Source organism: Hoplias malabaricus, chromosome 9, assembly GCF_029633855.1.
Source record: "Hoplias malabaricus isolate fHopMal1 chromosome 9, fHopMal1.hap1, whole genome shotgun sequence".
NCBI lineage: Eukaryota > Metazoa > Chordata > Actinopteri > Characiformes > Erythrinidae > Hoplias > Hoplias malabaricus.
The window spans coordinates 20,046,093-20,072,126 of NC_089808.1; the positions used below are offsets into that span (position 1 = coordinate 20,046,093).

At 40.0% G+C, this 26,034-nt stretch overlaps 1 protein-coding gene across 1 annotated transcript in view; it reads left to right on the plus strand.

The window, feature by feature from the left end:
* Positions 1 to 26,034, plus strand: part of LOC136706918 (cadherin-18) — a 234,593-nt gene that overhangs the window by 50,456 nt on the left and 158,103 nt on the right. The window lies entirely within an intron of this gene.

Here is a 26,034-nt window from a genome sequence, read left to right on the forward strand (position 1 = left end):
GCTGTGAGTGAAATAAAGAATTAATACTGCGATGAGCGAAGGTTAAGTCCTTTACAAATTCCTCACATAATTACTCGCATAATTCCAAAACTGTATAATTAGTGAACATACCTATTTGAGTTCCAGCAGGTGGAATTATCTCTGCAGAAGAGCATGGAATGGAATAGAGCAGCTGCAAATGGTAACCATGCTCAACGGCAAGTGCGGGCTAGAGGGCTGTGAAGTACCCCAGCTTTGGGTAGGATTCAGTGGAGTGATGGTGCACCCATTCAGGAGTAACTGACCTCACCAAAGTTCTCAACAAACACTTTTTACTCTTTTCTTCATTATTTGTATATTTCTGTTCTTCTTAATTCTGTATTTAGGTTTATTTAGTGTAGCTCATTTATACTTTATCAATGATTTACTGATGCTTCCACATGAATGGTTTCTAGAGGGGCGCTAATTAGTGCAGTGTGTTTGAGTGAATGTGTGGAGTAATTTTTCATCGTGTTTTGGTGAACATTCTGGATTATTCTGTATCACATTTCCCGTGATTTATATAACAAGGGCTCCTGCACTGTGGTAAAGTATTTTTCTGTTGTTTAACCTGCAGTGTTTGTGTGTGCATTGTTTACCCCTCTATCCAAGAGACGTTGACATTTCACATTAGTTTTTACCCTCAAACCGGCAATAAAACAAAAATCCTTCATAGCAAAGGACAGCTATGCAACTGTGAGAAACATCCACACAGTAATTGCCGCCAGTGAATATGTGCAAGGTCAAAAATTCGGTTATCTATCGGTTGTAACATCGGTTAAAAATTCAATATCCCGTCGGACCAATAAAAATAACTAAAATAAAAATCCACATATCTGTAAATAATATATTGGTTGAGTATATATCAGGCATTTCTCAAGCTTTGGTTGCAAAGACATATGGCCCACAGTTTCACACGTTTTGGTATGTGGCTTAATCCAGGTTTTTTCAAACTCTGGTTCATGACCCTTGGATGAGTCCAATATAATATAATATAATATAAGTCCAAATAATAATTAAATAACTGAATTTTTAACAGGAACATTAACACAAAATGAACATGTGCACAAATGCAAACTTTACATTAATGCTGCAACTAGGGCTGGGCAATTAATCAAATACGAATCAAAATAGACATTCAGAAATTCTAATCGACATAATCTTGTCTATTATTTTTTTTTTACTCTGTTTTATCCCCAATGTGTGTTCATGTACTGTCCCTTTAAAACCACACTACCACTCATGATTCTGCCCCTATCTGCCACATGGACGCAACATGGAGGAGAACCTAAACGCAGAGGCCAACTGAGCATCTCGAGTAGCTTATACCAAAGAAAAATACAGCGCCTGTGGTTTGGATGTGTTGTGTTTTGACTTTAATTTAGACATCATTGAACAAAAAGAAGTCAAATGTAAACTCTGATTAATCATAATCATGGTAAAATGTACAATTAATCATGATATTGATTTGCGCTCATATTGCCCAGCACTAACTGCAACCCAGACTGTCCCATTAGCCCAGCTGCTGGTGTTCTAACATTAAGGGTGAAAGCCATTTCTTAGTTTTACCCTTAACCCTGGTCATTGGAACTGAGTTACAGGGTGTAGTGGTTAAAATCTTCTCCTACGAAATGGAATGATCCTTCAAGAGCCTGATACCTCATCAGAACACAAATATAACAGAGAACTGCTTCATAGCCAGGCTACTAGTGGTGCTCTTAAGGTTGCTGTGCACTGGTCTGCACTAATATCAGAGGACACACTGCAGGGTTTTGGGTAGATTTAAGCCATCATACCCCTTCATAAATTCAACAATCATATACTATCACCCAGTCCCAACTCTTCTGTGATATGGAACTAAATTCAGCATTTATTTCTGCTGGTATCTTTTTCAAACTTTTCACCTTAAAACTTTTCACTTTTTCACCTTAAATGAAGAAACAATTATATTCTAGCATCTGCAGTTACTGCAACAATTAAGATGACACTGGAAATTAACTTGCTACCTACCAAGACATCAGCGTACTACTAGGGATGTTTTATGCTTGTTATGAAGAAAAAGGACATAATTCAACTAGGATAATACAATTTTGTCAAAACTTACAGATACCCCCACTCCTAGGCAAAATCTGAAAGTTGTTAGAAGTGGTATTGAGAAACAAATAGGTCAGTGTTAATTATATTTTTGTTTTAGAATTTGGTAAACGTTCAGAGTTTGTGTTGCCTGGATTGTGATATGTAATTAGCAAACAGAAAAGCTCTGCCCTTGTTGGTGCAGGGTACGTCTCATGGCCATGGCCAAAACTGGTTACGCTTGACCACTGTTGTTTTAGTGGGTGGCACATCGTTGCTGCACTACCAGTCGTGACTCGCGATTTTTCGCATCTGGTTCCTCCACTCTTGGTACACCAGTGATACTGTGGTACGGGAACAGCCCATAAGTGCAGCTGTTACTGTAACACTGGCACCACACCTCCAAGCTCCAACTATCTGTCATGGTCAAAGTTGCTCAAGTCCCTCCATTCACCCATAGTCTGTAAATATATCCATTATGTGAGAACAGATTGTGATGTAAACACCAATTGGGGGCACTTTATCAGTAATCATATGCCACCTGCTAGATGTTCGTAATTCAGTTATTGTTTGGTGTATAAGCTGATTCAGAGAACTGCTGCAATAATGATGGGGTGTACAACTCAACCTTCCAATGATACAGAATTGATTTTAAGGACTGTACATTCCCATTTCATTCCACTCTTTTCCTCCATGTTTCTTTTTTCCCTTTAGAGTCTTTTGTAGCTGTCTTTGCTATCCGTTTTTAGCATCCCTTCCAATTTTTTCACTTCTTCAATCCTCCCTGTTCTGCTTATCCCACAGCTCTCTCTGTTTTGGAGGATTCCTCCCAGCCGTCCACCCCCCCACTTTCTCTCCCATGTGATGTTCTCATTTGTTGGTCAGAGTTCTTTTTCCTCTCTCCTTCCCACTCTCTCTCAGATGCTGTTAGTTCTTGCTTTCTTTCTTCTTCTCTCTGTTTCGCACGCTCTCTCTCTTTCTCTCACTCTCTGCTGCTTCTTTCCGTCTTTCCACCGCCTCCGCTTTTCCTCCACTAGGCCCGTGCTTCCCCTTAAGCCTCTCTCTCTCTCTTACTTTCTCTTCGTCCGTGCGTTTGAGGACGTGCCGAGGCCCAGCAGGTCCCTCTAGTCTCGAAGCCCCATGGCTCTCTCACTGGAGAATAATGCCATGGCTTTCTATTAATGCTTCGCAAAGGCAATTGTGAGCGGCATGACCTTGGCATCACAGAGCTTTTAATAGGTGTCTAGTCCTGTCTTCTTTTTTTTTTTTTTTTGATTCCTCAGAAAGCAAATACCCATCAGACAGAGGCACAAATGCACACACTTACAGACACACACACATGCTTGGAAACAGCCCATAGGAGTCCCCCTATTTTATCTTCTTTTTTTTTTTTCAACGCCTGCTCTGCGCCTGACACCTGCCATCTCAGTATGTGTTCAAGCTCTCAAGCCAATATCAGCACACAGCGACTCTAATTAACTCCACCAGCGATGGCTCATAATGCTCATACACACTCACTTATACAAACACTCCCTGCCTCTCTCTCACCTGCCTGCCACTAAATAGCGGTTTACCCTTTAGATTACCTACTAGTTCCCCACTGGGAGGTAACAGGTGTCAACTTTTATTTTGTAATTTGTTTTGCAATTTTTTCCACTTTTATTTTGAAGGACATCACATACAAACAAATCCTACTTATGAATGTTAGTCCTGTTCTTACACTGACCTGTGTTCCCACTTTATGTGGGAACGGCTCTGAGGTTTCTTTCATTTTCCTCAACAGAAGTGCTCATAAGGTGCATGCCCGTCTCTGCACCCGACTTTGGTAAAGGCTACTTCCCTGTATCCACTGGGACCCTGTGATTTTATGATTTTATTAGAAAAAAAAGTGGTGTGAGGTTTGAGCCTGATTGTCTGACTTACCTTGGTAAAAGGGGGTTTGGGGGATTTTATAGGATTCATTTGTCCAGGGTAGATCTAGACACTATATTAGCATGTGAAATGAGTACAGAGAATTTGAATCATATCCCTTTAGACCACTTATGCTGTGTATAGATGACAGAGGTGTCAGTCAAAAAGCACAGCTTTTTTATGGGGTCAAAGAAAAGCTTGTTTTAAGACATTTATTTTAATAATATATTTTATTAATTTTTGTGAAACAGCTGTATAGAAAGTCTATGCCTTTTTGCACGTTGGTGTGTACAATACAGGCCATCATTTTCTGTGATTCTTTTTTTTTGTGTATACACTGGCATGTGTTAAATATTTCTATCAAAATGCAAATGTTTCAAAATTAATATGCCATCACAAAACAAACAAAAAACCCAACATGAATTTCCAACATTGTTGTATATTTTCTACCTATAAATTTACATCCGTCGTTTACATTTTCAGGCTAGGTCGAAAAACCTTGTCACATGAAATGTTGCATGATACATACCAAGCATATCATGTTTAATGCCATTTTTCAAAATACAAGACATAGTAAATGACCCATGGCTCTTAATTATTCTCAAGCATTTTAATGAGAATTGTGTATATTTTGCACCAAAATGAATGCTTCCCAATTGCTGAAATATTGGTGATAAATTGTGTGGTCCAGAAAAACTAGGTTTGTTTTCTCTAATTCCTAACCTTTTATCTATTTGACCTTGTTGTTTACCCTTTTCTTGTCTTACGAAAAAGCACACTTCAAAGAAGGTGTTAGATCTAGGGTAAACATTGAAACAGGGCCTTCATCTTATTTCCAACAAGTTGCACTCAATAGGCAGAAGTAGTTAGTAGCAAGTAAACAAGATCTTATTTACTGGCATGTACTTTCAACGTCGTTTCACATGAGTGTTTTTGTTTTAACACTGTTTTAAATGTATAAACACGTTTACACAGGTTCAATGAAAAAAGAGAAGGAAATGTGTTTGTTTTATTAGCTAAATGCTAATAACCAATGCTTTGTTTATTATGTTAATATCTGACTAGACAAACCATATTTGTCATCACAACTCACAGTATCTTTCCGTACTTTACAATGCTGCTGAGCTAACACATGAAATTAAAAGATACATTTATTTACCTTAAATTAATTAGATATACAAGAAAGTAAAATAAATTATAGTAGTGCAGTCCAAGAGGATATATCTAATTTAAACAAGCCATGTATAAAAGTAGCAAATAAAAAGAGCACACATGCAGATGATGAAAAATAAATAAATAAAACAGAAACATGTTATGTTTTGTCATGTTAGTATCTAGCTAGTCAAACATTTCTTTAGCAAGCTAACTGTTAGCCAGGGTTGTAATTATCAAGCTACATGCTAGCCAATTGTGATTTTTAAACTAAGTTTAATACTTTCCAAATTTCATCAGGATAAATGCTAGGCACCAAATATTTGTTACTCAAGCTAAATATTAGTCAGTGAAACATTTTTGTATTATGAAGTTAGCTAGTATGAATGCCAGCAAGCCAAAGTATTATTTACCAAGCTAAATACTAGTCTCCTAGTCTCATCTTTATTGGTGGGCCACTGGGTTAAGAAACCATGTCTTAGCTTAAACACTGTCCTGACAGCAGCAAACAGTAAAAGAGTCCCACAGACAATCCCCCATCCGCTCGCTCCCTGGCTGAGTGTGTGTTAAGCGGCCGCCTGCAGTGATCACTGATCTATCCACAGCATCTGGACACAGCTCTTGCGGCGGGTCGCTGGGGAAACAGCAGCTCTGAGCCTGCAGCAGGACTGGCCAGGGCTCTGCGGTCAGTCAGCCAGCCAGGCTGCGGAGGGGAAGGCGGATAATCCGCTACACTAAAGCCCAGCTGAGGGCACTTTGGACGGGAGGGAGAGATGGCCTAATCAGCCCTAGAGGCATGGAGCTTCAGGAGCCAAGCCCATTATTCCACCTCCACTGCTTCAACACACATGTTCCCCACAGTCAATTACAACTCGGTTAATAAGACATGTGCATATGACCAGACCTCGCATGTGATTAGTGGGATAAATTAGCATGAGTTCTTACAGGCTGGCACCCACACAAACATACACACAGTCATTCTTGTTTCTATGAGTTGTGGGGACATTACATAGACATCCATTCATTTTTTTGGAGCCTTACCATTAACTTTTCCATACATCGGCCACAAAATGAATGGAAGTCTATGTAGTGTCCCTGCAATATGAGGGTAACACAAACCCTAATTTTAACCCAACTTTAAAACATGTTTTATCCCCACAAAGAAGACAAGACCCCACAAAATGAGTTTGTAAACTGGATTTGGTCCCCACTTTGTGATATATTTCTAGCACAAACACACACACTCATTCTGCTGTTATTTCGTCACATCTTAACACCAGCCATGAATATTCCAGCCACATGTACTGCAAACCCAACATTTTCTAAAGTACAAATTCTTGGCTGATTAATATGTTACAGCTGTCCGCATGCTCAGAGAGAGAGAGGCTGAGAGAGAGACAAGGAGAGAGAAAGGTAAGGGTAAGGGTGACCTGAATGGGAGAAGAGAATCAGGAAGAAGAAGAGGAGAATAGTGCGAGTGAAATAGCACTGAAAGATTAAAAATGTGACAGAAAAATAGAGGAGGAGAAGAGAATGCAAAAGAGTAAGAGTTGGAGAACTAGGATAAGTAGGACTGTAGAAAGGGGAAGGATAGGAGGTGAAGAAGAGCAAAAAAGAGTTAGAAAAGTAAGAGTGAAGGAGAGACAGACAGAAATTGAGAAATGAGAAGTAGGAATGAGAGACAACTGAAAAAAGAAGAAAGAAAAAAGGGGAGAAAGTAAAAACTGAAAAAGAGTGGTAAGGTGAAGCAGATCAGAAAAAGAAAGAAAGTGAGGAAGAAGGGAAAGAGAGAGGAAGAGAGATGTCTCCAGTGCTGACTCACTTTGCTCTGTCCATGAAAGGTGAAGTGTATGGGGCCTTTAGGGCACGATGCTATGATAGGTAGAACTCATTTTCCCAGAAGCCCTTGGGCCATTCCGAACCCTGTGGAGCCATGGCAAGCTGAGCATAGACTCCTGAGAAACGACATCCCATCAGGCACCGCCCCACTATTTGCCTCTCCACCAGGATTTAGCATGCATTTTCTCTCTCTCTCTCTCTGTCTTTCTCCTCTTTTCTCTGTCTGCTCTCACCTCTCTATATGTCACCATTTTCTATCCTTTCTTCCTCTCTCCATCTGCTCTGCTTCTTTCTCTGTCTCTTCTCCTTCACATCCTACACATTGTTCCGCCTCCCTCTCTTTCCTTTCTCTCCATTCTCTCTGTCACTTCTTTACTCCCTCTCTCCTCATTTTAACCCTCTGTCCCTCCTTATCTGCTGTTATTCATTTTCTCACTCTTTTCTCATGCTTCCAGTTTCTTTTCTCTTTCTTTCACAATTTCTCCCACACTCTCTCTGCCTTCTTTACCTCTCCCTCTTTGCCTCTCTCTCTCTCTCTCTCTCTCTCTCTCTCTCTCTCTCTCTCTCTCTATGGCATGGAGCCTTTTAATCAGGGGCAGGAATATCTAAAGCCTTTTCCAATTAAGACACCACCCCCCTGCTTCATTTAGAAATCTTGGCGGCACCAACTTTCTTGACTTACAAAAGAGTTTAATCCACGAGGGCCTCTGAGGACCTGGGAACTGGGGAAGAGGGGAGAGGGAGGGCAAAAATGAAAATGAAAAACCTTGCCTTTTTAGCCTCCACTCTTTTCCATTTTGGGATCCAATGCGCTGGTGTGTATTTTTAACCCCAAATTTATTCCATCGCAATGTTTCGCCTCCTCAGAAATGTACACCATTACAGGGAAGGAAGTATGTGTGTGGGTGGTTCATTTTTGTGAGTGTAAGGGGGGGGCTGTGATGGTAGTGTTTACCGTGTGTGTCACATTGTGTCTGCGCTTGGCTCTCACTTTAATGCCATGATGAGAAAAGTGGATGTGTGTGGTTTGGGTAAAGATGAGTAATGCAGGAAGTCATTGTGTTGATGTGGATGAACATATCCTACATTTTCTAGAGCTGCTGAAGTAGTTTGGTGTAATATAAAGTAGTGAACTTACTGAACGTTTAACCTGGAGTCAGTAACTTAACTACAGCCAATGAGACTAACAAAGGCTAATCTACATTTGGAAAAACGAACAGAGTCAGCAAGATTTACCTAGAATCTACCAAATTTACCTGCCGACAGCAAGAATACCTGGAATGTGGACAATTAATTTACCAGCAAGACTGACAGACAGTCAACAAAATTAGCACAGAGTCTGCTAGTCTAATCTGATATTGGAAGGATTAATTTGGCATAACTAAGCCTCAGCAAACCTATACTCAGCAAATCTAATCTACCATTGGAAAGACTAATCTGGCATTAGCAAGACTAACCTACTTTCAACAATTCTCTACCATTGGAAGGAGTAATCTGGCATTAGAAGGGCTAAAATACACTGAGAAAATCTTTACCGTCAAAAAGACTAATCTGGTATTAGCAGGACTAACCTACACTCAGCAAATCTAACCTACCATCGGAAGGAGTAATCTGGCATTAGCAAGACTAACCTACACTCAGCAAATCTAATCTACCATCGGAAGGAGTAATCTGGCATTATTAGGACTAACATACACTCAGCAAATCTAATCTACCATCGGAAGGAGTAATCTGGCATACGAAAGACTAACCTACACTCAACAAATATCTACCATCAGAAGGACTAGTCTGGCATTAGAAGGACTAAGCTAACTTAGAAGTCAGAAGACTAAAGCTAGAGTAATCTATATTTATCTAGACCAATCTAGAATTAGCAGCAGTCAGTAGTATAGCATATAGTCAGTCTTACATTGTCACCATAGATTGATCGATTGAAAAAATAAAATTTGCATTATATATTCTTTTCTTTTACTTCCATTCAAATTTTGCACACACACACACATTCCTACCCAAAACTTATCTTAAACATACTACAAAGTTAAACCTAACACTGACCTTATCCTAACCTAAAACACGTCTTCATCTTTGTCCCCACAACATTATATATAGTACAAAAAGTGTGTGTATACACCCATACCCACATGCACACCTACATGTATGCCAACCTTTTCTGAGTCATGTTAAGGGCCTTGCTCTCAAATTGAACTTTCCTTCCCATTCCCTTTCCTTGACTTGTCCTTTCATAAATGAACACAGCCCCTCAATCAATCTGCTTAGCCGTGAACTTCACCATCCTCATGGAATATGCATGTGGAAGCAAATGAACTCTAGCAGTGGAGCACAGAAGGCTCTCTACATCAGTACAGTAATTTCCCACCTCTCTCTCCACTTTCTACCAGCCGGCCACAGCATTTAACGACACTCCAGCTTTCTTTTTGGTATGCGAGGCACAGTCCATTGACGCCGACTACAGGCATCTTGCGAGGCTTAGGGAGGGGATGTTGAGCAAAAGTAATTGAATGTTAAAAATTCTGCGTCTCGTGCTGACACGTTTTCTTCATTACAGGAAAACTTCCTTTCCCCAGCCCCCTTCCCCCAAATATAGCTGATCAGACAAGTCATATTTGAAAGCATTTGAAGGTTTCCCTAGCTTTTACTACTGAATTTGAGCTAAATGTTTAATGTAAAGGAAGCTCATGATTAACCACTAGCATCATGAAAAATGCAGCACACACAGCTGAAATTGTTAAGCAATCTCAAAAAGACTGTTCTTTGGTGGGATGAAGCTCTACCCATTACTTTTGGGCTGTGCAGGAATGACTTTTGTAATCCAGCGCAAGTCATCCATCATCAGTACCTGCCCTCCTAAACTCACAGGCCATCTAATCCTCATCTAAGTATTCCAGCATCTATTCAGAAGCCTTCTCAGAAGCTGTAAATGCAACAAACTATGTCCTAGTACCTATGACCTTAGATGAATTATCAGTCTCTTGGCCTTTTATGGTATGAACTGAGAAGCGACATTGTGTGCTGTATTATCTAAGGCACTATACCACCCTCAGCACCATTGTAGCAGTTTTGGATGTTACCAGTTCTGAGCACAGTTACAGTATAAGTGGTACAGTATAATGTTACATCATTTCTTTATACATGCAATGTCACACTTGATATGCCTAAGCTAATAAAAAGTCTTGAACTGAGTTGAATGAGAAAGGAACAAAGGCTCAGAGAAAGACAGATAGACAAAGGGAATGAGAAGGGAAGGGATTCAGAGAGAGTGAAGGCCCCTGAAGGCTCTTGTTGCATTTGGAATCCTCGGTGCACACTGACATGGATGTAATTGGTGGAAACTAGCATGAGACGAAGCAATGACCAGTTTTGATGTGGGTCCAAAGTGATTTTGTGCATCCCCCCATTTTTTTTTATCCCTTGACTTCTTTCTCTCATTTTCTCCCTTTGCAAATCCCTCTCTTTTGTTCATGCACTCATCAGAGCCAGCAGGGATGTGGTGGGTGAATCCTCCAGTGTCTCTCTCTCTCTCTCTCTCTCTCTCTCTCACACACACACACACACACACACACACACACACACACACAGAGTTGCTAAGATAGTAAAACAAAAAGAAATCCTATTCTAACTAATGGAACCATCTTAAAACTGGTCAACATAGCTAAAACGTCTCATTACGAGATTGGGGTAAGAGCATTTTATAATTATTCATCCTATGCCTAGATGTTTCCGAGCTTGAAATAGGTCATGGTATCTATGGACAGTGTTTTTTTCCATTGGCAGATTTGACAAGTTTCAAGAATGAAATAACTTGGCATTTTTCAGAAAACAAGGCTTGAGGAAACCAATCCACCAATGGACTAAGACCCATTCTCTAGATCAGATCAGTATGTCTGGAAATAGGTTGAGAAACCTGGTAAGATCTTTGCACCGATCTTATAATGAGAAATATTAGACATACTGACCAGTTTCCACTTGCTCAGAGATCATGTTTTGTACATCACACCACACTCCGTCTACCTCAGGATTCACCATCCTACTTAACCCTTCAAGTCCTAGGACAAACTCAAGATTTCAGCTTTAATCACTTCGCTGCCGGCCATGCGGAGCAACGCAATAGCGAGGATGCCGACATAGATGGGACGCTGGCAGATGGCCCATGGTGCAGTTGAGATTAATCTGTGAGAAAGTGAAAGCTTCATAGCATGTGGCCGCAGCGGGGGAATGACACTCTGTAATCACATTCCTAAACCTCTTGAAGCAATACACAAGTAAACCAAACTCAAGGCACAGACTTGAGACTTCAGGCTTCCATTTAATGGCTATGTATTAAAGCAGCCCTCATAACAGAAACCCATCTCCCTTAAGCACAAGATTGACAGAAGTATTCACACAAGATCCCCCTCAACTGCACTTGATCAACTATGACATCTTAGTGGTCCGGAGTTTGCTTCTCTTGTTATGTATTCATGTAGCTTGCAGTTAATAAAAGCTTTTATCCTGCTAATTAGAATTACACAACTTTAGTGACTTGTTCACTTCTGTTTTTACACACTCGCCTTTCATTATGCCAAGTTGTCAAGTAACCTCAAACAGACTGGCCAATGTTGTTTCTGAAACTATGGCTGTTAGAATGTACTGATGTTGGATGGTTAGTCCTGGATGATAAAGGTACTGAATAGTGCTCCATTACTCTAGAGAACACAGCCCAGTGCTGTAAAGGGTCTTTACATTCTTTGATGTACACACTTGGCGTAGATCATGGTGACATTCATCATGGTGAGTCTTATAATATAATATTTAGTCTTATAATTTTAGTTATTCCTGAATGTTTGTATTAGTTAATGTTTCTATTTTATTTATTTATTTATTTTTCATCATCTGCATTTGTGCTTTTTTTTTTACTTTTATACATGGCTTGTTTAAAAGTTAGACATTTCCTCTTGGACTACATTACTATAGGTTATTTTACTTTCTTTTATATCTAATTAATTTAAGGTAAATAAATGTAACTTTTGATTTTGTGTATTACCTCAGCAGCACTGTAAGGTAGGGCCACCCTCAAGATACTGTGAGTTGAAGAAAATAGGAATGAATGGATGAATGTGAAGTCCAACAAAACTGTGCTTGCAGATTTTAAATAGTTCTAAATAGATTTAAATAGGCAGATTTTATATAGGACGATTGGTTCAAAGAATTTCTTGCAGCCAGCCATTTAAAATGTTACTTCAGTGCTTTATAACTCATTTGCGTCGACAGATATCAAATTTGATGTAATTCCCTGTTTTATTTTCTGGCACAGATTTGGCATATTGCCTCATCTGAATTGGCTGGCTCTCACTTTTCCTTTGAAATCTGAAGTGCTCCCAAACTGGCAAAGTTGCATTTGGTTTTGCCACTAGGTTTGCTGCTTTTGTTTCCATTTTATTAAAGAAGACATCAGCTGCAGTTGATATGCCAACAGTTAAGACTTTACAATCAACCTATTTTAAAATAAATAAAAAAAGTTTTTTTTATTCGATGTTGATATTTTCATGGGGCGGCACGGTGGCACGGCAGGTAGTGTCACAGTCACACAGCTCCAGGGACCTGGAGGTTGTGGGTTTGATTCCCGCTCTGGGTGACTGTCTGTGAGGAGTTGGTGTCTTCTCCCCGTGTCCGCGTGGGTTTCCTCCGGGTGCTCCGGTTTCCTCCCACAGTCCAAAAACACACGTTGGTAGGTGGATTGGCGACTCAAAAGTGTCCGTAGGTGTGAGTGTGTGAGTGAAAGTGTGTGTGTGTCTGTGTTGCCCTGTGAAGGACTGGCGCCCCCTCCAGGGTGTATTCCCGCCTTGCGCCCAATGATTCCAGGTAGGCTCTGGACCCAGCGACCCTAAATTGGATAAGCGGTTACAGATAATGAATGAATGAATGATATTTTCATTGATATTTTAAACAAATGTACTTAACAATCATTGAATGTTGATGATGACCCTGAAAAAAGACGTCATCTAGAAGGCAAGTTGTTAGTCAATGACATGATAATTCATTTGTTTTTTGCATTTCATTAAATGTGAAAAGTATTTAGAATAGAGAATTTGTAAATGAAAGATAAGCATCAAAATATTTGGCCAACGTGTCTGTGTAGATTCTACAAGAGAAAACAAGTGTGAAGCTCTCAAAGGTAGGTCCCTCCTTACAACATCAAAGCTGCTTTATAAAGAAGTAGAGAGGAAGTACAGAGTAACTGTGGGAGTGTACTGTCACCCACTGTCTGTCAGAGGCTGTCATCTGTAGTCACGTATTTCCCTGTGATGTGGTCTCTCTCGTTTCTTCTCTTCTCTGTTATTACTTTGTTTATCTTTTCCAACGTACCAGCGTTTGCCACTATCCTGGGCAATTCATCCCTCTTTTTCTCTATGTTTCTTTCTTGTCTCTTTTTCTTTCTTTTTCTACTCTTTTGCCATTTTCTTGTTTCATTTCTTCCTTCTTTCATTTCTTCCTCCAGCAATGCCTTCTTTTGCTATTACCCTTCACTTCAGTTCTCTTCTATTCTCTTCTCTTCTGTTTACTTCCTTCCTTCCACATCTCCTGCTTTTGACACAACCCTGCTATTCATCCATTTCTCAATCCCACGTTCATCTTTATTTGTTCCTACATTTGTTCTTTCTTTCTTTCTTTCTTTCTTTCTTTCTTTCTTTCATTCCACAATTAACCTGTAATTTAACCACAATTAAAATTAACTTCATTTTTTCTTTATTCCTTTCTTTCTTCTCTTTTTGCATTTTTATTTCCTTCCGTTGTTCATTCCTTCCTTCATTTTACTTCCCTCTTTCCTTCCTATCTTTCTTATTTCTTCCATCTTTTTTCCTTCATTCTTTCTTTCAGCATCCACCACCCTAGATTCTTCATTCATCTCTCTCTCTCTCTCTCTCTCTCTCTCTCTCTCTCTCTCTCTCTCTCTCTCTCTCTCTCACCCCTCGGTCTTGGCTGTAGCTTTCCAGCAGGTCCAGCTGTTGTGGTCAGTACACAGCAGATGACAGAACACAAGAACACAAGGTCATTAGCGTCCAGCTTCAGCTCTCAGCTTAAGTCTTCAGTAATCATTGTTTAGTGAAAAAACGCTTTAGTCCCATTCTAGGCTTAATCCATACCTTTCCATAATCCTTGTGATACCTTTCCATAATCCATACTGAACCTACAGAATGATTCATAATAACATATACAGTAAAATATAATATATGTTAAGTGTCTAATAATATGGTACACATATATACACGACTGGTTCTTTAAACCCATCACCCATAACATTAAACCCCCTCCTTTTTTCTACCGTCATGTCCATTTTTTCAGCTGCACTGACCACATATGTACACTTTGTAGTTCTACAAATACAGACTGTAGTCCATGTGTTGCTCTACATACTTTGTTAGATAGGTAGGGCCCTCACAAGACCACTAAAGAGCATGATATGGGTGATGGATGATTCACAGTGCTCCAGTGACACTGACATGGAGGTGGTGTGTTAATGTGTGTTTTGCTGGTATGGGTGGATCAGCCACAGCAGTGCTGCTCCAGTTTCTAGACACTTTCAAATCACTGCCCACTCTGGTAGACACACCTTGTAGATGTAAAATCAGAGACAGTAGCTCGTATGTTGCTGCAAAATACATGCTAACGGTTGTATTTCATTCCTCGCAGATTTATGTATTCTGCAGTAAATTAAAAGCTATATACTGTGGTTGTCTTTCGAAAGCAATTATTATCTTGAGAGCAGTGCTTTTGAAATATGAGGCATATTGGACATTAATTTTATTATAACTCATGAATGTTGAGCTGCTGTAATGGAGTCATTTACAGCTCTCTAGACATCTCTGGTGTCAAGGCTGTTAGCACGGATGTTTTTACACTTTTGCTACTAGTTGTTAACCTTTGAATAGGCTAAAATTCATGAAAACACACACGTGTTGTTTTTATACATTGTGGGGACATAGAATACATGACCTATAAACCATAAAGCAAAATATCACCTTAAAAATCATTATGGGGACCTGTACATTGTGGGGACCAGCTTGTGATCCCCAGAAGGAAGAGAAGTCCCCACAACATGTTTCCTTGCACGCACACACACACACACACACACACACACACACTATCACATAAAAATCTCACTTTGTGTCTTTGCATGTTTTTCTCTTTATTTGATCACTTTATATATTTTTCCACGCCTCTTCCTCTTTCTTTTCTTTTCTTTTCTTTTCCTCTTCTCTTCATTATCCCCCCTCTCTCTCCTTTCTTTTTCCAATGTTAATTCATTTTTCCATCCTTCCTCACATCCTTTATTTCTTCCCTCTTTCCAACCTGCCCACCCTCACCCCCTTTCACTGTCTCTACAAATGAGGCTTGTCCGCTCTCTGAGGTTACTGATGGCTCCTGTATGTGACAGGGTAGACGGAGGTGCTCTATTATTAGTGGGGAACAATAACAACAGCGCAGGGCCATAATTGAATGAAAGGGGCCCGCGGCAGTCCGACCTGCCACCAGATCAGACCAGCACGAAAAGAAGTGTCTGTGTGTGTGTGTGTGGAGAGGAGAGAAAGATAGAGAGAGAGAGAGAGGGAGAGAGAGATTGGACGCACACTCCCACGGAAGCTCCTGAAAAAATAGGCCGTTTATATTTAGTCCATTGTGTGGAGTGCGGAACGCTAAAAAAGTGAGAGAAGCAAGAGGGGAGCGTGAGAAAAAGCAGGAGGGAGGTGTGTATTATTTTCCATGCAAATTTGTAAGAAAACCAAGGCTCTGATAAAGAGTTCTGACTCCAACCGAGTCAAGGAAGACAGAGAGAGAGAGAGAAAGCACTCCTTCAAAAGGCAAGGGAGAGAAAGAGTCTCTTTATGAGGCTGACTGGGATCAGTCAGGAGAAGAATAAAAAGATGCAGCATTCGCCTGCTGCTCTACCTCAAAGCCTCTCCTCCGCCTCAGACACCATGTTTATCTCCCTTGTCTTCGGCTAAAAGCCAGCTAAACACACCGCGACACACAGGTAAGACTCCATTGGAGGTGGGGGATATGGAAAACATAACATTTATGAGGCAGAAGGTGATGTACATTAATGCGCTGCAGAAAGCAGTTGTTGAATCTAATGTTTTGTTCACCACTTTCTACACTCTCATTGAACCTACAACTCCAGAAATCCAGAGCTCTTTGGGAGTGATACTCCCAGCAGTGCCACCATGCTCCCTATCCACATCCTGTCCCAACCACAGTAAGTGATGCTGAGGTCTGGGGTCTGGGGTGGGCCAAGTCCTTGTTGTAATTTCCATCTTTCTTGTCTATATCCTTTCCTCAGCTGTGCCTTCTTGACAATTTTTCCTCCTTTAAAATTGGCAGTAATGAAATGTCTTCTCAGAAGGCTTAAAATTAGCCATTGGAACATTTCTGTGAATATTGGATGGCATTCAATTTTGAGAGCTTTAGTGAAGTCAGCAACTGTTGTTGGACAATTAGCCTCAATTCACTAACATGACTCGAGCTCAGTCCAAATATGATCAATAGAGCTGAGAATGTAATTTCACTGTCACATATTGAGCACAAATTTTCTTATTTCAGAGCACAACACTTTTTTTCCTTGTGTGCTCCCACTAATCAAAATTTGTTTTTGTTTTTTTGTGTGTGTTTTGTTTTTTTCCTGAGGGGTCCATATGTTCCAATTGTTAATTCATTCCATAATGTCCAAACCAATGTCTGAGGAGATCCCTCACCATGATTCTGCTAATTGTCTGCAGTCTCTGTAGTGTGAAGAAGAGGAGTTCATGGTTCTGGACTTGGTTCAACTTGATCTATGTTTGTCTGACTGTGGCATAATCACACTTGTTGTGGTCTGCGTCAATGAGGTGTATAGTAACATTTCTGAGGCTATGGCATTCACGGGTTCACGTCTATGTCACATCATATAGATTAAACACAGAGGCATAAATTGGCTTAACACACCAGAGAACTGCTGAGATCTGCTAGCTAGCACCATGAGCAGAAGGATGGGGGTGGGGATGGGGGTGAGCGTGGGGGCAAACCTCCCACCCACCCAGAGAGTGAGGCTAATTGTGCTCTCCAGGACTCATGGCCTCAGATGGCAGAGGGATCACCAGGGATTGAATTCAGGATGATGTACTGATGATAGGACCAAAGCTTATGTAGCTGTGCCACTCAAGAGCTGTAGGATCTGCGTGTGTGTGTGTGTGTGAGAGAGAGAGAGAGAGAGTGAGAGAGAGAGAAAGAGAGAGATGCATCAAAACCTTGGTGTAAAGGAAGTAAGAAATTAAATTAATAAAAAACAAGATATCTATTTATATATGAGTGGATGAAGAGTTGAGGGTGGGGATGGAAACAATGATAAATGAAATAAGGAAACAAAGATTGTAAAAGCAGGATAGAAAGAATAAAAAAAAGAACCAACCAGAAACAAGAGAAGAAAGAAGCTAAGAGGTAAGAGCTGTACAGAATGAAAAAGATAAAGGAATGTGAGTGGCCACTGCACAAAAGGAGGAAATATTGGAGAGAACGAGTTAGAGAGAGATGGAGGAATGAATATTGATGAGTGTGACATGATGGGAGTCGTTTAAGTGCATTTGGAGGAGAAAAAAGGAGGAGAGGACTGAAAGTCCACGGTGGATGGTGGAATTATTCAAATAATATTAAAACAACACCCACAGCCGTGGACAGGTAACATCTCTGTGCGTTAATTTTTCATCACCACATTGCAGCCAAATGGGCCTCCCTTGTTCCCGATTTATGGCACCCATGTTTTTTGCTAAAATGCCTTTTTCTTATTAACGGCTCCCTGACCTGAGGTGAGAGTGAAGGGGAAAAGGAAAGGAAGGAAAATGGATCTCCGGGACATGCTATTAATTCTTTTTTCTTGAGGGAGACGATTATTTTCCAGTTAGTCACAGCCTCAATGGGGTGTGGCCAAAACTTTAAAGAAGACTGCAAACATAAACATCAAAGTTTTTTTTTTTTTTTTTTTTTTTAAAGACAATCAAAAACAGAATATTTAGAGTAACAGGCTAATCTTGTACATTGTTTGCTCCAGGAGTTGTAGAACATGTACTATATATATATATATAATTATGCAATTGTACAATAGTAAAATGTGTATTATTTATGTATGTGAATGTTCATGTGAATTCATGTGAATTCACCGGCAACCCGGTGTGAAAAATCAGGCTTAAACCTTTTCCTAACCCTGAATCTTAACTATAAACATAAAAAACCCTATGACAATCATAAGGAAAAATGATCAATCACAGTTATGCAAGTGTACATTTATTAATCAACCATTAGTTGATTACTGATTAATTCAACCAATTAGAAGCAAGCATGTACCCATGTGCTGTGACATCACAAACACTAGTTTAAAAACACCCCACAATTATAGGAAATAATCAAAATTTTGATCCAGAGAAAAATATTGGCCCTTTTTCAGCAAAGACGATCAAATCCATATTCATATTTTATTCATATCCATTCTTAGCTAGAGCCAATGCTAGTGATGCTTATTTGAACGGTCCACTTTCCAAGTTTTATAGGTGGGGTTTTCCCCTGTCAATTCACAGATTGGTTTCTTTTTGGACATGATTGGAGTCATCGGATGAAATTAGATTCACTCTGTTCAACTCCTGCCTTAGATGTCATAGACGTCCTTGTGAAAGTCCTTCACAAATCTGTACTTTGGTGGCATCGAATAGGGGACATATGGGACAGACTTAACCAATGTATGTAATGTACCCAGCAAAAGTGTTATTGCTTTTCTACCCAATAAGAAATGGAGCTTTTTAATTTCTCCATAGTTTCTTCTGGACAACAGTGAGATTAGATGGATGGACAATAGCAACTTTGAAAAGACAATATGAAATGAATGAGATGAAAGAATGAAAGACAGATGATACAGATTAAACACACCTAAGATATACCAGAAAGTGTGTGTTGAGTAGGGGTAGATTTTCAGAATTTCACTTGGTTGCAAAATAAAAAAAAAAAACTGTGGAAATCGAAACATTTAATGGTGATTAAAAAGGTGGGGGTTGAGGGATGTCGCGGTTTTCTAGTGATCTCAGATTTCAGATGGCAGATACAATGTTTTTTTGCCCCTACCTAAGTGGGGAAACGAGGGGCTCATTAAGGGATGTGGTCTTACAAACTACTTGGTACGACTTGGGAAATGTGTACATTGGGCAGATGCCATTATGCAGGTCCTGAGCTAGGAATGGAATATATGACTGAACTTCCTAGCCTCAAACTTTGGTCTTACCCATTATACTATACCAGAATGAGTGTAAGTTTGAGAAGATGCTTTTATCTATGTGTATGTTTTGCACCCTTTTCAAAATTTGGTCGTGTTACAGATGAAGGTTAATGCAGAATTAGGAGTCTGCCTCAATGACTCTAATTGGTATATGGAGTTCCTATTGCTGCCTGAGGGAGCATGTTTCCCACAAAGTGCAGTGGTCTTACCCACTATGTTATAAGGGGTAGCGGGAATTTTGGGGAATGGATTTTCAGAATCATCTTATTGGTATAGTACAGTGTTCCTGTTACTGCTCAAGCAGTGTTTTTTACCCAGTACCCTATGCCAGAAAGTGTTTGTGTTTAGCAGACACTTTGATGCAGACCTGGTCATATTGCAAATGCAAGTGAATACAGTGTTAAGACTCCTGCTCAATGACTCCATGACTTAACCACCAGTCTCTCAGTTTGAAGGCAGTGGTCTTACCCACTATACCCACTATACCTGAAAGTGTGTAAGTTTGGTAAGATGCTCTTATAATTGGAAAAGTTTGGGACATGGGAAGTGTGTATGTTTTGCAGACACTTTTATTGAGGCCTGATTATGTTACAGATGTAGGTGAATGCAGAATTCTGAGTCTGGCTCAGTGACTCTGATAGGGCAAATGAACCTACAAGTCTCGTAAAATATGGGCAAATGCATGTATTACTAATAGAGTGGGGAGTGGTGTTCCTGTCCCTGCCCAAGCAATGATCTTACCTACTACACTATGCCAGAAATATGTCGGTTTAGGAAGATGCTCTTATCCTTGGAAAAGTGGAGGACTTTTGAAGAGTATATGTTTGGCAGACATTTTTATTCTGGTCATGTTGCAGATGTAGGGGAATACATTGTGCCCAGTGACTCTTACTGGTATAGCAAGGTGTCCCTGCCTGGCCTGAGAAACAGACCCATGGCTAAACCATTAATCATCCATTTTGGGGGGGGGGTGGTCTTACTGTACTATACCAGAAAGATGGCAAATTTCGAGGTGGGATTTTTGGAATTTTGTTTTTCTGTGATCTGATCTGTGATCTAAAACAAAAAAGAAAGTGTGGATGGAGCACTCTTCTTAATATATGATTATTTTATAGATGTAGGTGTTAAGAGTCTAACTCAAGGACTCTTAGTACAACATGTGGTCTCTACCAGCAGGGATCTAAATACCTAGTCTCCCACATTGAATGCAGTGGTCTTGCAGTCTGTACAAGTTTATGGTGGGATTTTTAGAATTTTGTGTTGCTGTGATCTGACTAAATCAAACATTCACTTTTGTCCACAATGGTACAAAATGGGAGGAGGAGGGAATGCAATTAAATGGGCTGAACTGAGAGTGTTTAATTCCTCGCTATCCCAGTGGTAAACATTCCGGTCCGGATCAATTATCTGCAAGCTTAAAGAGCAAAGTGGGGGTCCGCCTCGATATCCGTGCCATTGTTTCGTTTGCCTTTTTTAATTAATGTTTTTTTTTTTTTTTTGAAGTGAAATCACACAAAAAAACTTTTAATTGTTTTTTTAGGGAGGTGGGGGAGTGAGGGGGGAGATCAGAGTGTTAATTATGAAAGAGGGTTTTAAAGTGTGAAGGATTTAGACTTTTAATTAAAGGGGAATTTTCCTCGGGAGCAACACTACCAAACAGTCGGCAACACACTCTTGTTTCACTTTGTGCCCTGTCCTCTTTTCCTCCACTGTACTTCTCTATATCTTCCTCCACTCTCTCCTCTCTCTCCCTCTTCCTGTCATGTAGTTGCCTCGCTCGTCCTGCTTGCGGAGGATATGGAGCGAGGGATTAGCTGGAGAGAGACGAGGAACGAGGGAGGAGGCTTCAGTCACTCAACTGCATGCTGGAGATTGAATTAGTGAGCTTAGTGGACAAGTGCGACACTTTTCTGAGATGTTTGCTCTGCTCCCTCCTTCGTCTACTTCAACTATTCGCTTTCTCTTCCTACATCTTCTCCCCCCTGCTGTTTTTCTCTTCTTTCCTCCTGGTTCCTCTTCTGTAGCTTGTGCTCAGCCACAGCTTCTTTGCTCTTTCTGATCTCCACCTCTCTCTCTCTTTCTCTCTTTCTCTGAGGTTACTGAAGGCCTGGATTAGGGGATTTGGAAAGATGTTGACAGATAGCATTTATATTTTTGGATGTACCTACCACAGAGCGAGGAGGATATGTAGAAGAGTTTATGCTAAGCCTAGCAAACCTCACTGTTTCTCACCAGAATGAATCAAATACATGACATATTAAAAGTATAAGAAGTGATATGCACCACAAACAAAAAGGCTAAAAATAATATGTTTGCGTAAATGATTATGAATTACATAATATTGTTTTCCTGTAATATACCACTCGCTACAAGTACCAATTGTAGTCAATTAATGAGCCAGTTTATGCTACATAGAGCAGATCAGCCAGGGATGGATTGGCCATTGGGAGAACTGGTGGGCCGTTACATGTGTGGGACACCCAGAGTGCAAAATGTACTGAAGTGATCAAATATTTAAGTGCACTTTGGCCCACTGTACCCTTAGCATATGGCTAATGGCCAGTCATTGAAGTGCTTATAATTCCAAGACAAAAACGTAATGACAACAACTGGGGAAAAAATTTAAATGAAAATTAAAAACAGTAATGCAGACAATATGGATAAAATATTCAAAAAGCACAAAGGAGAAGCTGAACAGGCATACAGAAATGCATGAAACAGCATGACTTGTTTGGCTGTCAGTGAGAGGAATAGCAAGGCCAAAGCACCTAACTGGTATGTTCAAAGCTTAGAGCCTTTGCATCATTAGCTAGCTAGCTAAAGTAGACAAGTTATTCAGTCCAGGGTGTCACTGAAATGGGCATATTACACCATATATTACACCATTTAAGCCAGCTTATGCTGTGCCTCTTCTGACAACCCATACTCAAACTGCTACATTATTTTTATGCTGATGTCAGTATTCCTTGGGCTACATGACCAAAGCAACTAGACAGGCAATCGGTGTTTATATGACACACAGCAGTATTTTACCAGCTTCTGTACTGGCTATCCATGTTCTATTTACTGGTAAACTAAGACTAGGCAGTTGGTTAGCTCAGTGTGGCTAATTATCTAGCTAGCTTACTAGCAATCTCTCCTCTATTATAGTGTTTTTGACATGTTTAAGTCTAAAAAAGAGGACATGTCCTCACTGTTACTTCACCTTACATGTTACTCACTGTGATCCTGAACTTTAAATGTGGTTACAGACAAGGATTTAATGTTTTGTACACAAGCTTTTTACAGTAGTACTACAGATCCAAAATGGAGGAAATGCTAATAGTGTGTGAAAGCATGAAACTTTATATAATATGGTTAAATCTGCACACATAAAACTTGAGGCAGCCTGGTCCTGGTATAAAGTCTGCCTTGAGGCTGAATTAGGTGGTATTGTATAATGTTTTATTATCCATCCATCCATTATCTGTAACCGCTCATCCAATTTAGGGTCGCGGGGGGTCCAGAGCCTACCTGGAATCATTGGGCGCAAGGCGGGAATACACCCTGGAGGGGACGCCAGTCCTTCACAGGGCAACACACACACACATTCACTCACACACACGGACACTTTCAAGTCGCCAATCCACCTGCAACGTGTGTTTTTGGACTGTGGGAGGAAACCGGAGCACCCAGAGGAAACCCACGCGGAAACGGGGAGAACACACCAACTCCTCACAGACAGTCACCCGGAGCGGGAATCGAACCCACAACCTCCAGGCCCCTGGAGCTGTGTGACTGCGACACTACCTGCTGCGCCACCGTGCCGCCCATGTTTTTTATTATTATTATTATTATACATATACATATATATTTTTAGTGTTTATTGTTGGTGAGGCAGCTGTTTTATTTTTATTAGCCAACGGACCAAAATAGACTGTGTTGCCAATTTTTTTTTTTCACATGGCAGCAAGAACTGCAAATGCTAGTGTGACCATGGCTATATCGGTATATATTTATGATTACTTACATTGATGAATTAGAGAGATGGAAAATGCCAGTATCATTGATGGACTTGCAGGGAAAAGTGACATGTTTTGAGAACTTCTCCTTTAGTGAGGTACGTGTTTAGGCAAATGGTAGGGGCTGTGACTGTACCGGGCTGGTCTTGATCTAATGATCTAATGACATGTGAAATACATCCAGGCCACTAGGTGTGACTACATAAGATGTTTTATTACGTGAAAAAAATCAATGGAGAAAATGATGGAAATAAAAATACAAAATAGCATGGACATATATCCTTTATATTTGTTGCAAACATTCTGCCTTGTACTTGCATTTAATTCTTTTTAGCTATCATTGGTTTATGCGTGTGTTGCTTCTTCATTTTTGGGAAGAATTTCCTTGTAGCATTCTCATTACCCAAATGGAATATAATTGAATTAAATTGTTTGAAAAGTCTCTCTCTCTCTCTCTCTCTCTCTCTCTCTCTCTCTCTCTCTCTCTCTCTCTCTCTCACTCTCTCTCTCTCTCTCTCTCTCTCTCTCACTCTCTCTCCCTCTCTCTCTCTCTCTCTCTCTCCCCTTCGCCCTCCCCCTCTACTGTAGGCTATGAGATTGTCTTTGCAGCCATGCTAAATTAGGCTGAAGTGATTAGCTCAGTTTGAGACGTGATTACATTGCTGTGCTGATTTGTCTGGCAGATGCCCTCAGCCACAGAGACTTTACTGGTAGGTTTTTGTCTTTACCCATGCCCCCCCCTTCACACAGCTGGGGGGTTGCAGGTTAATTGCTTTGATCACGGATGCCTTACACAAACAAGGCCTCTGTGCTTCCGCCACCATACTTTTCTTGGTTTGGAATTTTCCTTTCACTTAACTAGTCAATATGTCTAATAATTCTCATTGTGAGATTTTTCCAAAATTATAATAGGGTTATTATATTTTTTGACCTGAAGGAGGGGATCAATGACTCTCTATTTCCATAGATTTATTATTATTAAAGCTTTGGATTTTATATGTGAACATTGTTTATATATCATACATTATATAAAATATTATGAATTTATTCCAAAACGCTGGCTTTATTTTTATTTTTTACTTTATATTTTTATTTAATTATTTCATATACCGTCTTTCTCATAACATTAGAATTTTATTAATATTGCCTCTTTATCATAACGTTTATCATGATGTAATTTCGTTATCAAACTATTACAAACATTCATTCATTGTCTGTAACCGATTATCCAGTTCAGGGTTCTGGTGGGTCCATTCCTTCACAGGGTGACACACACTCACACATTCACTCACACATGGACACTTTTGAGTCGCCAGTCCACCTACCAACGTGTGTTTTTGGAACGTGGGAGGAAACCCGAGCACCCGGAGCAAACCCATGCGGACACGGGGAGAACACACCACACTCCTCACAGACAGTCACCTGGAGCAGGACCTACATGTCCCTGGAGATGTGTGTCTGTGACACTACCTTCTGCGTCACCATGCCGCTCTGTTTTTAAATTTCACATGACAAATTTCTTGTAGCTTCTTTCTCAGAACGCTGTGAACTTACCAAAATGTGGCTTTTTTCCTCTCACAGTATTGCAATTATATTGTCAGGAAAATATGGCTTCTCTCAAAATGTTGATTTTATCTAAAAATCTTTTTTTCTTATTAGATTATTATGGGTTTATTGTTAAAATTGTTCTATCTTCAAATACCAATAATTTGACATTATTCTTAAAGTATTGCCCCTGTTTTCTTCTATTATTAAACAAATAAGAACAGATTCAGACTCAGTGGACAAATCCACACTCTCCATTTGTAATCTCCACACACAGGGCCTGTGTTACGCAACCATTCCCCCCACCTCTCTCTCTCTTTCATTCTTTTTTTCTTACATACGTGTACGTTTAACTCTCTCCGTCTTTAATTCTTTCATTTCTCTTGCTTTCTCTTGACATATTAATCTATCACCTTTTCTCACCCTTTCTATCTCACTCACTGCTTCCTTTTCCTGCTTGTTTATCTCATTTTTTCTCTTTTCCATTACTCCCTTTCTATTTGTCTGTCTCTCTCATTCTCTTCCTTTCTTTATTTCTTGTCCTGCTTTCTTGTTTTTTTATTCCTCTCAGAGGAAGATTGAAGATTGGGGTTAGGTTTAGAGTTAGAGTTATGGAGATAGGGAGGAGGAATCTGTCTGGAGATTCCACCCTATTTATAAGGCCTCAAAAATCTCTTGTAACATTTTGTTCTGAAATAAAGTACATAGTAAATCAACAGGACACTTATTTCACATTTTAGCAGCCTCTACTCTTTTAGAAACAACATTAAGCATTGACCATGGTGACCTTAAACTCATGTGCAGCTGCTGTAGTGTCCCATTTTTGTTGCCTTTTTATGGAGGTCTTCCAGAGCTGGATGATCAGGTGTCCACAACGTTTTGACCACATAGTGTACCTGGTTAATGTACGATCTTGACCTTGATTGAGGTCCTGTAGAACAAGGAAAAAAAGCCAGCGCTGTCTGAGAACCGCTCATTCAGAGTGTAATCAAATGTAAATGTGATTCATTACATAACTTGCTATGTAAATCGAATTGGAGCTGAGTTCTTGTGGGGGTCCCCTGGCGGAGGGTCTTACTGTGTGGTGACCTATATCAAATTTGACAAATTTAGTTATTTAAAATTCCATTTTGGGCCAGATTGCATCATGGAAGTGTTTACAGGATACATTTCGTAGTGTTGAAAACCTGGAAATGTAGCCCCCCC